At 38.2% G+C, this 17,179-nt stretch overlaps 1 long non-coding RNA gene across 1 annotated transcript; it reads right to left on the minus strand.

Moving 5' to 3' along the window:
* Positions 1-1,282: 1,282 nt before the first annotated feature.
* LOC128815789 (uncharacterized) lies at positions 1,283-16,854 on the minus strand. Its single transcript, XR_008439724.1, has 3 exons — positions 16,771-16,854; positions 14,743-14,811; positions 1,283-1,366 (listed from the first exon to the last, which is right to left on the minus strand). It is a non-coding gene; the product is annotated as an uncharacterized LOC128815789 (long non-coding RNA).
* Between the last annotated feature and the right edge of the window lie 325 nt (positions 16,855-17,179).

The raw sequence follows: 17,179 nt of genomic DNA on the forward strand, positions 1-17,179 counted from the left end.
TGCATTTTTCAATAATACATAATAGTCTAATAATATACAGCAGAGACATATGCTTTGATACTGCCTTTTGGTTCCTAGGCAAATCCTCATAACATAGGAATTTCTTTTTAATTACAATTTCTAATAACATCTGCACATTGTAAGTTTCTGCCAGAATCCTGCTTTGTTTCTTGGGGAATTTAACCAACTTGTCAATGAAATGAGAATCAATCAGGCCTCAGGTAAGACAGCACAGAGTGATTGAATCTCTCTCCAGCTGGCCTGAGTGCTGCTGAGTAGGTCAGCAGTGCTAGGACTGATGGGCTCCCCTCCTGGATTTTTAGCTGCAAACTATATGAAAATGTGCAAAAATGAAAAAAATTAAAGAGAATCAGCAGTGCTGACACCTACAATTTAGAGGGGTTTCTTTTGAAAACAAACAAATTAAAAGAATGTGAAATCAGAACTGACCACATAGATTCAACTGTGACAGAATTACGTAGTGAAATCTTGGGGGTTTTCTAAGCAAAATGGAATAATTTTAGTCCATCAACTCTTGCATTGCCCTTCTGCTGAATGTGAGTCACACACAGATTTTACAACATTATTTTCTCTCCTCAGTAACTTTCAAGAGCAGTAAAATTAATAACTCATGATATAGAAGTTTAATACAAGAAGGCTGCATGTGCACTAGGAGGGGGAACGCTATTTCAGCTAGGCGCGAGTGCAGAATCATGCAAATGAACGCTCCTCGTCCTTGGCCAAGGCCGGGTAAACATTTCCTTTTTCTCTCCTGCAGCGGCACCCGGTGGCACGATTTGGGAAGAGCCGGGGCTGGCCAGGGAGGGGTGAGCCGCTCCCACGTCAGGAAGGATTACATTTTTCTGCCTCTCACAAGCTCACCGTGGCCACGTTTGTTGAGTACTTTGGTTGCTGTTGCTATAGACATAGACTTCTTTAATTTTAGTGCACACTAAATCTTACTTACATTCATTTTTCCCATGGCTTAGTCTTTCTTTAGACATCCAATTACAACATTAAATAATTGTTTTAGGAGAATATGTGAAACCTTTCTTTCCCCGTGGTAGTAACTAATTTTTTTAAACCAACAAAAGGAAGCTGCACATTTCAATTTATAGGAGGAAACCCCAGTCATGCTAGAACTTCTGGAAAAAATAATTTGGTTTTTGGGGGCAAGAGCATGGCCCAAAGTTCTTTTTTATCCTTCTGGTGGAAACAGGAAAGGAAGTGTTTGTCTTGCAAGCTGTGGAGGAAAATGTATTACATCTCCAAGAGCAACTTACACCTGCCATCTTGTCTCTGCATGGCTCTCACTCCAGATGTACAGCAGCAAACAAGAAGAGAGCCTGAAGAAGTCTCATGAGACCTATAAAGTCAACAAAATGCCTTATGACCTCCTTTTTGTTCAATATTTCATGAAGTATAAAAAAACGTAAAGCGCTGAGGTTTTCCATTTGATTTTCCATTTAAAAGACAGATCTTTTAAGAGTGTAAGGTTTATCACATCAGGGAAATGGGAAAAGTGTAATTCAGTTGAGATGTTTTTTCAGCTCAGGTTGTTTTCAGCTGTTTGGCTTGTTACTTTTATTTTTGAGACTCTAATTCCCACATCTAGAAAGGAAAGTTTGATATCTCTATCTCTCTCAAACACAAGAATAGAAAATACTCTCACCTCAGATTTCTGAGTAATCCTGATGTGAAAATACAGCAAAAAAAACCTCGAAAATTTCTGGTATTCAATGTAAATAATTAGATAGGTGAGAGCATACAAATACAATGATACTACTTCAATCAAAGTTTTTGTTGTTTTGGTAAAAATTTGAGTGATCAGACTAATCACATTATCTCGTACCATTCTCACATTTAGAGTCCCTGTTTTATTATCAGTCAAAATGCTGCAGGGAAGTAAGGAGTTTGTATAGCCTCAGCCTAAATCAACTTCTCTTTCAGATTAAGATTTACCCAAGAGGTGAACTGCTTCATCCTTTTTTTAGTTTAATTCCTTTCATTTCCATTCCACTCAACATATATTTTGAACAGGATGTTCTGCTTCTGCCTCTTGTATTTGTAATGCTTTTGTACTCCTAATCCTTTTGTGGGCACTGCTCTGTGTGTCTCTTCAGCCTAATTTAACCATAGTTTATATGGCTATAAGATAAAGATATTTTATACCTCACTAGTCAAGTGTAAACTATTACAGTAAATCGTGTTATTTTCACAAGTTTGGTAACAAGTGCTAGCTGGCATTATAAGTGTGGAAGTAACACTTTTATTTCCACATTCCTGCTTTCATCATTCACATTTATTTCTTCAGGGGAAGAACGATACTTGATGTCACATTGAGGAGTGTCTCTCTGTACTGTATTTAATTCCTGGGCTGGGAAAAATATTGCCTAAATACAAAAGGTCACAATTAAACTCTGGGGTATAAATGTACCACTACTGATTTCTGTTTTCTTAAACCTTAACAGCATCTGACCATAACAGAACGGTGTCCTGAGGCCACAGGGAACATTTTCTCAAGTGCTGCTTAACTCTGCTTTTCTTTGTTTTTCTGAGCTGCTACAGCAACCAGGAGAGGAGCTGTTGTGCCTGTACTTAGCTCTCGCTTGCACTGAGGCAATGTTCTAGTTCCACAATGATTTAGGTGGAAGTGGAGTAATTTCTACCCACATTTAGACCTAGCTGTGTTTTCAGGCCAGAGAGGCATCTTCAAGTACACAAAAATCAGACTGCAGAATTTAATTAGAAAAGCAACAAAAGAGAGACTGTGCAAGGAAAAGGAATTATTTTCTATCAGTTTCCTTCCCCGTTCAGGATATAATCTCTTCAGCAAAAATCTGTAACACAAAAGGGACAAATCATATTTTTTGTCTAAAATGTGCTTCCCCAAACATCAATGAGCTTTTTCCTATCTGCTTGCTAGGTTCCTTTTTTTTTCCTACCAAAAACCAAGAACTGACCACTCTTCAAGCGGAATATTTGCTCACTTTTGGGATGTTCCAGTATTGCTCAGCACAAAAGTTCTGCATATATTATTGAGAATATCTGAAAATTAAAACCAGTGCCAAGGGGATTTGCTTCAGTGAAATATGGAGTACACAGGCTGTAGTCGGAGTGGAGGGTAAATAGGATACAGACTGTTGTGTCACAACATTGGTTTTGTTCTTAAAACACTCTTTTAAGGTTCAGACATTGCTGTATAAATATCACTCAGAAAAGCATCTTCTTAAATACATTTTGGGAAAACCACTCATTAGATTAATATCCTTCTATTACTAAATTTCAAACAGCATGCTCCATCTTTTCAAAGGCTCCACAGCTCTGTTGTTCTCCAAACACAAAGAGAATGCAGTGACTAAAAAGCTATCAGACCAAAGCACAGACAGTGAATGCAGCATATTTGTGGAGTGCTTGGAGACAAATGAGATTTTGGCGTAGTGGTGACTCATTTAATTGCACAGCTATCACAAGATAATGTGATAGTATTAACATAAGTAACTATGTGCTGCAATTATTCCTCTCAGAGTGTTATATGCTAGCATTTATAACAGTGTTCACTGCTTCTAGCTCGTAAAAAAAAATCCTGAAAGTATTCTCATTGAGATTACTGTGCAAGCATTCTGAATAAGATATTAGGTTATGTGTGCCCGTGGCACTGTTAGTGCCTCTGCCCAGCACAAGTGGCACTGGATGGCACAATTACTCTCAAAGGCAGGAGTGGGCAGCTCAGGGCTTGGAGCTGAAGGGCTGTCACTGAAGGCAGTGCCAGTCCAGTGAGGGAGAAGCCTTTAACCGGGTGATCTCCAACTATTGCACATCCCACTACTGATGCACAAATGCTGCCAGAATGGCAAAATGTCTCCTCCTATGCACACAGCCCTGAAAAGCCAGGAGAGACCACTGAAAAATGAATCAAGGAACACTTCATAGATCTATTATCTGAAGACAAGTGGTCAAACTGAACTGAGGAGAACTATTTGATTCTGGAAAGAAAATGGGTAGCAGAAATGCATGCCTATAATGACGTTTGTTAAATTCACATTCTCTGCTGATATATGTTATTTCTGGCCCTAAAATTGCCAAGGGTCCATAAAAATAGGCACAGTAAAAAACACCCAGACAAATAATTTCTAAGCCCAAGTGGCAGGAAAAGGACCCTAGGAGCTAATTTATTTTAAAAGTGATTGTGGTGGGGGTCAGCCTTATTTTGACAATGTATACATTCAAATAATGTTTATTAAACTATATTGATTTACTCCTTGAATTATGGTTGCCCTAAACGAGGTCTTCACCTTTCCAAAATGCCATCTGAATGGTGATATTACAAATTTAAACAATCAGTCATATGTAAATCAGAGTTAATAGAGCATCCCCTTTGGTAGTTGGACATGCATTATTCAGCTCTGGGTATCTTCTTTTTTCCCCACAGGCTGAAGCCATGATTAAAATGTTACTTTAAAATAAATGTCTCCACAGAGACAAAGACAGATTTAAAACGTAATGGATTCTCTCCCACCATGCTATTAAGGAAGAAAGTTACCTCAGCATAAAGATTTCATTACACCTCACCAAAGACTTCAGATACTCCACTGCAATCTTAAAGATTTCACAAAGCCAAGATGGGTTAAAGCACAAGATGCCTTTAAAGAATATTTTCTTTCCTTTTTTTTTTTTTTTTTTTTAATACAGAGATGTAATATTTCCTGTGAAGATAGCTGTCAAATACATGCATGCCAATTCTTTTTTTAAAAACACAGTCTATTATTCTTATAAAAGTGGCCTGGCATAGTGTAAAATCTTCAAGGCCAGTATGCATGGTGCAGTTCAACACAGAGTTTTCTACTGCATCATTTATTTAGGAGGTCATTGTGGTTCACTGGGCACAGAACCAGTTTTCCTTTAGGAGGGCCAGACGATTCAAAGCCCTGTGGTCACCACCACACAGTATTTGGAAGTGGTAGGATTTGGACCAGATCACTTTGGATCAAGACTTGTATTTCAGTACCTTCTGCACAAACAATAATGCATGCCCCAGCAGTGCTCTCTGCCTAGAAGATGGTCCAAATAGACCACGATACAATTAACTAAGATCCAAGCTGTGGGAATCTGAGGTTAAGCAGAAATGGCATCTCCATATGCATAGAGCCTGTCATGTTTATGCACAGCTCTGTTCCTAATCTGACCAAAGGAAAAATAAGTCTATGGCCATATTCCTTCCATCTCTCACAGAGCTTAGCTGCCCTTATATGCTACTAGACAACCACAAATAGATCAGCCTGCCAGACTTAGGAATTGCCTGTTCCTAATGGCAGACACTCCTTAGCTCTTTCCTCTCTGAAGAAGCTCATGCCTGCCCTATCACTTGAGTCTGCACTTCACTGACACTGACTTTGCTTCAGAATCAGAAGTCAAGGTCTTTCTCTCCAGATATCATCACTTCAAACAAGCCTAGATTAGAGCAAGAAAATATGAGTATGACACTCTGCTGAAATTTAATTCCTTGAAATCCAGCATGCCGCCTGACTCTTCTGGTAGTTCTTGCTGCAGTGCAATCATAGCAAATTCACCATGTCTTCAGTTTTGATGTGAAATTATAACATAGCTGATTATTTAAGAATACTTTTTTTTTTTTTGTGTAGTGGTCACACAGAAATTCTCTAGGATTGATCTTTAAAAACTCTAGTCTGTGACAGGATTGCTGGAGTCTGTAGCACTCACATGTAACTTACCAAAATTACACAAAACCAAAGCAGTGTTAAAGTAATTTACTTGCATTTGTCCTCACATCTTGTAACCTGAAAACTCTGAAGAACAGTCTTGAATTATTATTGGAGAAGTCCTTATTTTGTCCTGATAGCATATGGGATCAAATTATTCTATTGTGTTTTTATCGAGCAGAAAGCTATGTAAGGAAAATTATCAGTCTCCAAAACAGCAAAGTTTAATAATAAAAGGCTTAGGATATTTGCAACTCTAAATAATTTCATCAAATAAAGACCAGGGAATACAGCTGTGTTTATTTTTGTTTTTCATTCTTTATTAAATATGAGACTTTTCCATCTTGTATTTGAAGTTAAAAGGCTGTGAATGGAGCCAAGCTAATACCTGTGATGATTTTTTAACTACTGAATATGCTTTTATCTGGGTTTGCTTTCTACTGGCTTCTGCCAATGCCCTGATGAACAAAGGTACTGGCAAAGCACAGAGGAGCTTTCTTACCTCAGAATGTAGAATTTACACTTAGGTCTCACTTCCACTTAGAAGAGAAAATACAAAACCACATGAATGATATAGCCAGTCAAAATAAGCAAACCTCACTTCAAATACATAAAACTGGGAGTGATCTGCAGGTGAGGAAGCAATGAGAGCAGCGGTGCATGTTTCTGCTCTACAACCATTTATTTATATGCAGAAAATGTGTACGGGTATGAAGACAAGAGCAAATGTTCAGCATTGTAAAGTTGTAGAAATAAATCTGCAAAGAAAATTCATTAGTCAAAAAATTTAAGCTTCTGATGAAACACAGCTCAGTCCTTTACCCACAGTTACAGTTGCAGGATGTTGCAGAGGCCTGTGAGCAGAGCAGAAGCGCTCTCCCCCCCACCCCAAATGAGTGAGAGACCCAGATTAGTTAGCCACCATGCAATTAGCAAACAGCATGCATGACATGACTGAAAGATGAGCAACGCGTGAGACCAGAACAAATGGCCTGTGAGACAATATGGGGCAGCTGGGGAAGTAAGCCAAGACTTTGGGACTGAGGCAGGTTGTGTCATCCCTCCTTCTGGGAGAGAAAAATGGATGAAACATAAAGGAAGGAGTGATCTATAGGGGGAACTGCGGGGAATGCACATAGATATCTGAATATGAATACATTCTTTATTCATTTTGTTTAGCTGTAAAAGAAGAGTATGTCTAAAGATAAATGAGTATTGTTGTTATAATTTTTTTTCTGACACACATTCTCTATCACGGCCAGAGAGAAAACGGATCAATAACCCTAAGTACTAATTTCCAGAGCTCCAACAAAACAGTCCTTTCAGAGCAGTAAAAACTGCAACCAAGATTCTTGAACACTATCTAGAAATAATTTGTACTAATCTGATGCCTCCTAAAAATGATAAAGTTCTGTTTCCACTTACAAAACTGGAATTCTGCATGTTTGAGGTAATGCAATTGACCAGCAATACCCTAATTCTCATCACATTTTGTTTTGCTGTAAATGTTGCTAAAAAAAAAAAGCAGTCTTTATCTGAAATGACATTAAAACCAAAATCTTCCATGTGTCAAAATTACTGACAGCACCAGCAGCCCAGCTGGATTCTTTCTGCTCCCAGAGGAAGATCAGAATTAGGATGAATTAGATCCCTTCCATACCATTATACCACTTTGCTTGTCTCAAAATGTGGGAGGAAAACTGTTAACGCTGAGGCCAATTTGTTGTTTATGTCATCTATTTGCATACTTAATTAATGTAAATTACCAGCCGCTACAGAAGTTTCAGACAATGACAACAGTTACGCTCCAGTTTTTCAAGTTAAAACCTCCAGGAGGAAACATGGCTGGTTTATATTCTCCCTACATTAATGACAGCAATTTCCAGGTTTTATTATTTGATTTTACTTTTGGAATTAAGAGCCAGAGAATAATTACTTAAAGAGGGAAAAAGAGATTATAATGAGGCTCAGGACTGGGCAGATGAGAATTACCAAAGGGAAACAGTCTTTTTTGCCATAGACCAAAACAAGTAGTAGTAGCTCTGGGCATGACTTGGAAAACAGTACTGTACTGTGCTGTGCAAAGCTGTTTCTGTGGTGTCGGCTTTTTCCAATTTTTTTTTTTTTTTTGCCCCACTCCTTTTCTGAAAGCAGTATGATGTGAAAGAATTTCATAGTACTAAAATGATAATGGAAGTAGTGAGAGGGCTTTGCAAAACAAGCTCAGTGTGAGTGCTGTTAGAATGAAGCCTACAATGATTAGACTTCTGAATAATCAGGCAAACAGCCCACATTGTAACAAGCACTGTTTATGGGGCTGAAGCAAACACAGGCAAGTTTGATTCACATGCCTCAGTGAGCGCAAAAACACTTGTAACAAGGAGCCTTGCAAAGCGAGCAATTAGAGCAATGGAAACAGTCTCTGCCCTACCAAGATCACAAGCTTGGTGAGAGGTGGGAGGTGCTCAGCTAAACTGGGATGCTCCAGAGAGACGGGCTCTCAGCTCTCAGATAGGCAACAATGGCAAAACCAGCCCCTGACTGGGACTCTGCTCCCTATACAGCTGCATCAACAAAACATTGCCAAAAAATGTCTGAGCGGAGTGATAGAAAAATCAAGCAAAATAAAGCCCTACAAGAAAAGCACTATACATTTTTGAGAATTCTAAGGCCACTGCAATAGGTATGATTTTGGTAAGAAGCACTTTGTTGGCTTCCTTACTGAAACATAATATAAGAAATTCCAGCTGCAGCAGCTGAGACACAGTTTTCTGCTTGCCATAAACATGAATGCACAGGACTTCCTGGATCTAGAAGTGCCTCACAGATATATTTACTCTACATGAATATCATATTCCAAATGGATGGGTCTGCTTCAAAGACCCCAAGCCTTTTCATGCCATGATTTGGACCGGTTGTGATTGTTACTACAATTCTCTAAGGGAGAGACTCACCCTGCTTCAAGTATGGATCACCAGAGTTTTGTGCTGCCCTGTAGCACAGCACATGTAGGGGTAGGAGTGCCCAGCTGTCAGAGGTTTTTTTGTTTTCCCATCCAGTTTTGCTATCCAGAAAGGCACCCTACTCCCAGATGTAATTAAACAACTATGGCTTCAGTGTTTGACTGCAACTTCCATGTCTGACAACAATGAGCAAAATGCTCATTTGCTAGGCCATGGAATTCGTTGACTGCAAATGATGTAGGATACTCTTTGAGCATCAATATGTTTTCATCACCTACTTTCTTACCCTTGAACAGAAGAAACAATGGTAATGTGTTGCATTAAATACACTGGAGAATCCTCAGCAAGATTAAAAACTCACTGTCCTAAAATGTGTGTAGCTTTTAGTTTCCTCCTTGTCTAAACTGTAGTAATGTTGATCTGGTACACAATGTCAGCTTTTTTCTACCAGTTCCTTTTTTTCCTGAAGCCCCAGTGGCCCTGACATCTTAAGACCACTATGAAGCCAATTTCTGACCTCCTTACTTTTACCAGTTTGGTGTCTCGTGTGAATCTGTCTGTATCAGAAATCACAAAACACAGGATGGTACAGAGAGACAGAGCAAAGAGACACCAACTCTTAGTTCCTTACTTTAGCATCATTAAGTCCAAAAGGACTTGGAAATAAAAAATGAAAACAGATTACAGTTATCTGGAAGATTCACCACTATTGTTTTTGCTTCAGCTTTGTTAAAGCAGTAGGGCCACAGACCCCATGGAGATGCTCTGCTGAGCGCCAGACAATCTGTTGGTGTAATAAAGCAGATCACTGTGTGTCAGAACCTCATTTCCATGAGCTTGTTGTGTGGCCTTATCATATTTGTTTGCCACTTAGGGATGCTTCTGAAATTCAATAATTATTCATGAAATGCAATATAATATTCTAAATAGGTCCAAGTCAAATCAGACTGGTTTGGATTTTACCCACTTGAACTCTGGCTTTTTTTTTTTCCATGTTACTGTACTATATTTCTCTGCTAGTCAAGACATGTGTCTCTTTAAAATCATTACACTTTGATTCCTATTTCTTCTGTATATAATTAGACAAAAATTTGAAGATAAACTTACAAACCCCCTCTTGAATCCTAAAGCTTGTTCTCTTTCCAACTGTATCAGGTTGTTAAAGAAAAAAAAACCCTACGTGTAAACTTTGTAATTTAAAAATTTTTAAAATATGTATTTAAATGTATGTCATATGTGTTTAAACTTTTATACAGTTGTTTACTACAAGACCATTAGGAACTGTCAAGTGAAAATCAGAATGTTTAACTAATGTCCCTGAACTGTTACTGCTTTCTATGAAACTCCAAGGACATAACAGTTTGCTTTCACATTAAGCATATTTCAAAAATTGTCAAAAATCAGTTCCTGCATGTAAGCTGAGTAAGATTAGTACTACTTTCCAAAAACGATATTGCCAGGAGATGGCATCTGCTATACATATTTGATGCTGCCAAAATAACAAAGATGTACAGGCTGCTGTAGAAGAAAGCAGATACATAAATGATTTTGCCTACTCTCTGTTCCAGGCTCTAGAGATTGGGGGGATATATCCATTATATGACACTCAGTTACTTCAATAAAAGCAGAATGTAGCCTCAATATTAAATACAATCACAAGAAAAAAAAACACTTTTTGTTGCCCAGTAAGAGAGTATTACAGAACTATAATTTCTTCTTACCCATGATGATTCAGAATTGACGCAGTTCTACTTAGAATTTTATGTTTACATCCTCTTTCCCACAAATTGAAATGATACGCTTGTTCTCAACATCAGAAACTTCAACAGGAATATTTTGCCTTCTTAGGTAAAGCAGGTGGTTTGTTTAAAACTGAAACTTTGAATTCTTAAATATTACTATTTTGCCTTTTTCTCTTTTGTTCTCTTTCTGCCCAGTCTTTAGGTCAGAAAATCTTTTGTTTTCCCCTTCTCTGTAGCATTTTGAAACATTTATTGTTTCATAGCAATCATAGTGACAAAAAGGAGATGGAAATGATAAAAAATGTCAGAAACCTGGGCACTATTTGTTTTACCTCTCAGTCACACAAAAGAAGTGGGGAATTCTCTAGAATGGATCTTTCTCTGCCCATAGACTCAATTATCCCCACAGGCTGGTGGTGATTGTGGATCTTCATAAAAACATTCCCACCTTAGCACTCATTTTTTACAAATGTTCAGGATATCCTTAAACTTTGAGACAGAAGTTTTTACTGTAAAGTAGGACAAGTTTCCTATATCTGGACAAATCGAGTCACCCGGGGGCCAGAAGTTCCAGGACATCGGCATCTGTGAAACCTAAAGTGAAGCTACAGTAATTAATGATGTCCCTGTTCACTTACATATGTCCTGCATACTGGCAAGAGCTTTCAGTAAAACAGAGGGCCATGGGCAGGTCAGAAAGCTTTGGAAAATATGATTCTTGCTAAGTGCTATCAGGAGGAGAAGAGGAACCATAAGTAAGTCCTTTGGGAATACCTTAAGACCTGTGAGGTTTTTCTTGAAGAGTTTCAAATGCTTGAATGAATAAGTCTGTGCCTTTCTGGGAAGTAGAAAGGCACTGTCCACTTCTAATATTTTTTAACCTATTATTTTCTCAATATAAGTGTTTGATACTTATAGAGAAGGATAACAAAGTGCTAGTGGGGAGAAAGAAAGACTTTCAGGGACCTCTTTGGACAGTACAATTCAAATTATGCACCAATAAGTGCAAGGTCTGGAAGGACCTGTTAAACTGAGGGCTCCAGAATAGAGGCAAGGCAAGCTCTCTTTGGCAGACGTGACTTTTTTTAAAATGAGAAGAACCTACAAGACATGCTTGTTTGCTGCTTCCTGCAGTTGCTCTCCAAAATCAGTAACTCCATCTTCCTACTTCCAAACCATTGCTCTCCCAAATCCAGATGCTAGATTTTGCCCTCTAAATTATTGCTTTCTCCAGGAATCTGAAATCTCTCTATGTATTCTTGATTTCTAATATTTGGTCTAATGGTCTAATATTTTATGTGACTTCTTAGATTTACTGGGTTTTAGCACTACTGTTTAGAAAAGTTTTGTAAAATCAGAATTAGTATGCTGTCTTATTTTCATTCAAATAGTAATTAATTCCTTTTAAGTCACTACTTCTAGATGCTGGCATTTTCTCACCATATTAGGAAAATTACTTCAATGGAAAAAACCTCAGGCTCTTTTTAATGCAAGGAAAATCTGTGAACTAACAGTCAAAAGAGTTTTCATTAAAATCCATGTAGATTAAAAGGCTAAAACATTCAAATTAGTAGACAAGGCAATTTTCCTAGGGGGAAAACAACAAGGCAAACATTGATGCTCTGAACAGCACACAAAAATGAGAAAACATTGGAGGTTTAATTCTGACAATGTACTGAAAATAAACTAGCTCCAAATGTCAAATAGTGAACAAACTTCCCTTTTAAGCACTTCACTATAACATGCTATAGGCCTAGATGCAGGATGAGAAGAGTATAGGGCACTGGGGTGTGCAGTTCAACACCCTGTTAAGAAGGTCTCATATGCAATTCCTACCTGACACTACCAAAGATCACCAGCCAATTAGCAATAAGGCCAGAAAAATAGTTTAGCTATTTTGATTTCCTATCCCTTAAGGTTTTTGTTCAATCACAGTTACGTCTCAGCCCACGTCTCAGTGGTATTTTGTGTTTGTCTCTTGCAATTTCATGCCTTTGAGCATTTTTTACCATATCTATGGGTAGTACCTATCTGTTATTTCCACTTTGCCCATGGAGAAATTGAAGGTATTTGTCTCAAACAATAGAACTGCTCATGAACAGTTCAAAAAGTAACACTGAATTCTCATTTACAGTTGACTACTAGGTGCAGATTAAATGATCATTGATACAGGTAGGAATCTTGACACAGACCTGCTATTTTTTATTGTGGCAACAAGTGCAAATATCAGAGCAAATTCTTTTACCTGTTTTTTTGAGTATAAATCTGCATCCGGCTAGTCTTTCTTTGAGTTTGAGGATCAATCTCCTTAAAGAACCAGTTCCCAAAGCTCCCATATAAGGGAATATTTAATCAGTAACTTAATCTCAAGTACTAATCAGGATACTTATTTGATAATTGATTATTAAAACTATAACTACATCTTTATTGTCATTATAATTGAGGGTTTAATTCTATAGCAAACAGACATACAATTTGCATGTACATAAAACTCAGTGGGTGCTCTTTTAAAAGTCAACTAAATTTAATATACTTAACAAAAACTAGGTTATTAAATACAAATTAAAGCTGGAGACACACAAACTGTAATGTCACCCTGTTTTATACTCTTGGGTTACTGCAACAAGGATCATTATTCAAAACAAGTTCACAAGACTTTTAAACAACCATCCCAGCATGTGATGGGGAAATAAGAACACCAGAGTGATAATCACTGTGCAACTTATTAGTAAAGCTCTGTGGAGTAGCTCACTTATAGCTATAATAAACCAAATTTGCTTCTTGGAGACACTGGTGCAGCTAGCTCCATACTTCAGGAACTCCCTATAGAATAACAGATTTTTAAATAAAGAAAATCTATATATATTTGGAGTACCAGAGTTTATTACTTGATAAGAGGGAAGATCCTCTCATGGATTAATGTCAAATTAAATATTAATATCTAAAAAATATCAGGAATAAATTACAGATGCCCAGTGGAAAAAGGCTACATGTAAGATCTGTACTATACATAAATTATTTGCAAACCATTCATGGAATGAATAAAGATGCAGATGATTCTGCTTTATTCAAAGTAGCTAATCCTAGAGGCGAGCATGAAAGTTATAGAAAAGGTTTTGCAGTCCTGAGTGACTGGAGAACAACACTGCCAAAGAATCATTTCTGTTTCTGATAAGATCAGAATGAGCAGGCATGGAATGAAATTATCAGGTAACAAACAGAAAACAAAGTGAAGTACTTTTTCACAAAGGATGAAGGAAAAATATGGAATCCCATGTTACAGCAAAATCCAGACAGCAAAAATACAAAAGTGTTGAGGAGGAGTTTTTGAAATTATGGAGAATAAGCACTTTAATAAATAATAGATGTGATAGTCCAGCACAATCCTGAGTTGTTTATGCTAGTAGGGAGTAGCAGGATTTTAATGAAATACTAGATTAAGAAATAAACTGAGTAAGTTTCAGATACAGACTCATGGCACCCATCTCTACTTTGCTGAAGGTGTTTGAGCCTGACATCATACCAGCCCTGGGACTGGCCAAATTCCCCCCCAAAATTACACGATGGACATGCTTTTTTGCTTAAAATGCAAAATGAATCAGCACTTCTCCTATTCATTATTGACTTTGAATGTAAAAAGACAAAGAACAGCCATGCATCTCGTACACCCCAAAATGCCCATATTCCTCTTACACCTCGCAGATAAAGTAAAGGTACATGCTCTAGAGCACCTCCCTGCAATCTAGAGACTGCAGCAGCAGATCCTATTTACCAACCTAAGTTAGAGACCAAGCTGCACAGGAGCTAAAGCAGATTAACTAACATCAGACTCCTAAATCCCAGGAGCCTAAAAATAGCATTCTGTATATTTGCTTTTCACAGTCACATAAAAAGCGCATTGGTTTTCATTCACTCGCTAGAACTTGGGTAGGATTTTATGCTAAGAGGCTGGTTTGAATCACAGGGCCTTTTTTTTCCTCTCAGTTGATGTTTTTGGGGCCTTCATTATTGTTTCCATTCCACTCTCAGATTTGCTGCAGAAATATAGGTTGCTGCATACTCTCATTTGTGCAGGAGGTTATATACAGCAGCCTCTGCAGTAGAGGTGTCCCATGAGCTCATCCCCCTGAGAGGAGCTTCTTGCCTGTCCTGGGACCATGACCTGAGGTCTCTCCCTGTCACACAGCTGCATGTGTGCCATGCTGTCCTCTGAGCCATCACGCTGGCCTGTGAGGCAGCTTTTAAAGCAAGAGCATTGCACAAACTTGGCATGTGACACACTCAGAAAGCTATAATTTTCATATTGTATCTTCTTACCAATTGTAAATCAGTCATTTTAAGGATGCTCTCCATTCTTGCTTCCCTTCAGGCATCTCTTATTTCTCTCTGGAAAAAGAAAAGATGCAGTTTATGGCTAACTGCAGGACTGAAATGGCATATATAATAGCAACAGCAGGCAACAAATGTGTCCCTAAAGTGGCAATATGGTGCCTTTTGTTTTGTTTTAAGACTTTGGAGTGATAGACAATTTGTCTTTTCAAGCTCCTATTTGAATAGTTACAGGGAATTTAGAAGACAGTGTTGTGCATGCTCAGTAATAAGGATTGCACAGTCTGACTTAGGCCCTTTGAAAACTGAAGGATAGGAAAAGACAATCAGGAGGACAAAATACTGATTATTATGCATAGAGTTATTAGCAATAAAGCTTAATAGGAGTGTTTGGATTTTTTTTTTTTTTAATTTCCATGCAGTCTTCTTTTGTTTTCAGTTTAAAAAGACAAAACAGACACTTTCTGATCACCAGATATTTTTACACAAAATTGAACTCTGATCCCTTTGTGGGAATAAACAAAGCCCACATGGAACACTTTTGCTATAAGACAAAGAGATGTTTTATGTTTAAATATAATGGTTTACATATATGAGAAACTCAAACTCCCCCTTGTAACTATTTAAAGGACTGATATTGCCACCCTATCCACATGAGTAATCCAGCTTGCATCTCTCTGAAGGGATGCCAAGGACAAAATATGTCCCTGGCTATGTCTTGCCCAGACATAGACAGGTACAGTACAATCTCCTTGTCACACACAGGACAAACACCATTCCAGGTACAGGAATGCAGCAGGACAGGAGATATGGAAGCCACGATGTGTTTGCAGCTTTTCACTTCTCTTTCACTGAGACTGAACGCTCAGAGCACCTTGCAGGAGCAGGTGCAAGGAAAAGGATAGGGGATGAGACAGCTGAGCACCTGCAGCAGCCACTGACTTCAGCTGCAGTACTATGAGCTCACATTTCTAAAATCACTGTGCCAGAAAACTGATGCCACAATGCAGATCTTGGTGTTGACTGAGCTGTAGAAGGAGTCTCTGGTTAAAAATTTAAGGGCAAGAAACAACAGGCACCCTGAGATCCCCTGAGATCCCAGAGATCCCCTGGCATGGAGATGGGGCAAGAGGTGCTCCGAGAAGCATCAGTAGCTGCTAGCTGAGAGCCACCCACCCATGTCTTTGTGGCTCTACCTCATTACTCACTTGGCAGCCCCTCTACTTCTTATTTCCCTTCTGTCAATGACTTCAATTCACTTTTCTTACTGTATCATTTACTTTCTCTCTCTCTCTTTCCCTCTCCCTCTTTTAAAACTTCTGTGATGTCTCCTTATACTTTTCTTTGCTAATTGAAAGGAAAACCTGGATGATCATGCTAGTATATTATTTGATCTTTTGAAATATCTACCAAAATTTCAGCACCGCCATGGGTGACATTTTATCAAAATTATTTAGTAAGATGATTTGTTTCTCTTTCTAAATGTGTTCTTAAGGGGACAACTCTCATTTAACAAAACAGAAAAATTAAAATTAAAGCAATAAAATCTATATTAAAACCTCATTGAAATTAATCCCTGAATACAACATTTTCTAGATAAGATCATTTCAACTTTTGTCATTATTCCAGGCTCTATGTGTTTTCCTTAAACTAAAATCAAAAAATCACACTAAGGTGTGGTTGATGTTAAGAATATAGATCAGTATTATTAAATGAAGATTATTTAGGTTGATTATATGTTATCCTTGTACTGGGGGTCCTAAATGAGAGAAATTAAGGTTAAAGATTACAATGACACATTTTAAGGATGAAAACGCCTGTCCTCTTTTGCTTTCACAATGCCATTCAATGTCTACCATAAAAATACTTCTGTATGCAGTCCTAAATTAGACTAAACTGTCTTTTCCAAACAGATTATGCTCTAATTCTTTATGATTATTTTGTCAGTATAAAAGCTGTGTTTATCTTCTGAGTTTTCTTATTGTCACATGCTAGTGGGGGGAGCTGAAAACCCACCAGAGATTGGTTTGTCTCTCCTGGATCTCTGCTCTTTTCAAATAGGTGGGGTGAGTGTCTGGCTGCCACAGGGCTACAGGCGACAAGGCAGCAGGGGACCAAGTGTCTCCAGCTGAGGGAAAGAGCAGGAGCTCCTCTCATGGTTGCCATGGCAGCCAGAGCCATCCCCACACCAGGCTCCGGTAAGGGGCACACCGTGATTCCACACTCTGCCTTCCGCTTGCCTCATCCAGTGATGCTCTGCTTGCTTGAGGTGCAACTGACAGAAATCAGCCTCCTCTTAAAGCTACTGTGGATCTTATACTTCCATTCAAATTCCACAGTGCATACCATGGTGTGCAATATATTCTGTGTTTACTACTGGAATGAGGTTCAAGCATTTCCATTACCCACATTCAATACAAACTGT

The sequence above is a fragment of the Vidua macroura genome, chromosome 1 (assembly GCF_024509145.1).
Source record: "Vidua macroura isolate BioBank_ID:100142 chromosome 1, ASM2450914v1, whole genome shotgun sequence".
In the NCBI taxonomy this organism is placed as follows: domain Eukaryota; kingdom Metazoa; phylum Chordata; class Aves; order Passeriformes; family Viduidae; genus Vidua; species Vidua macroura.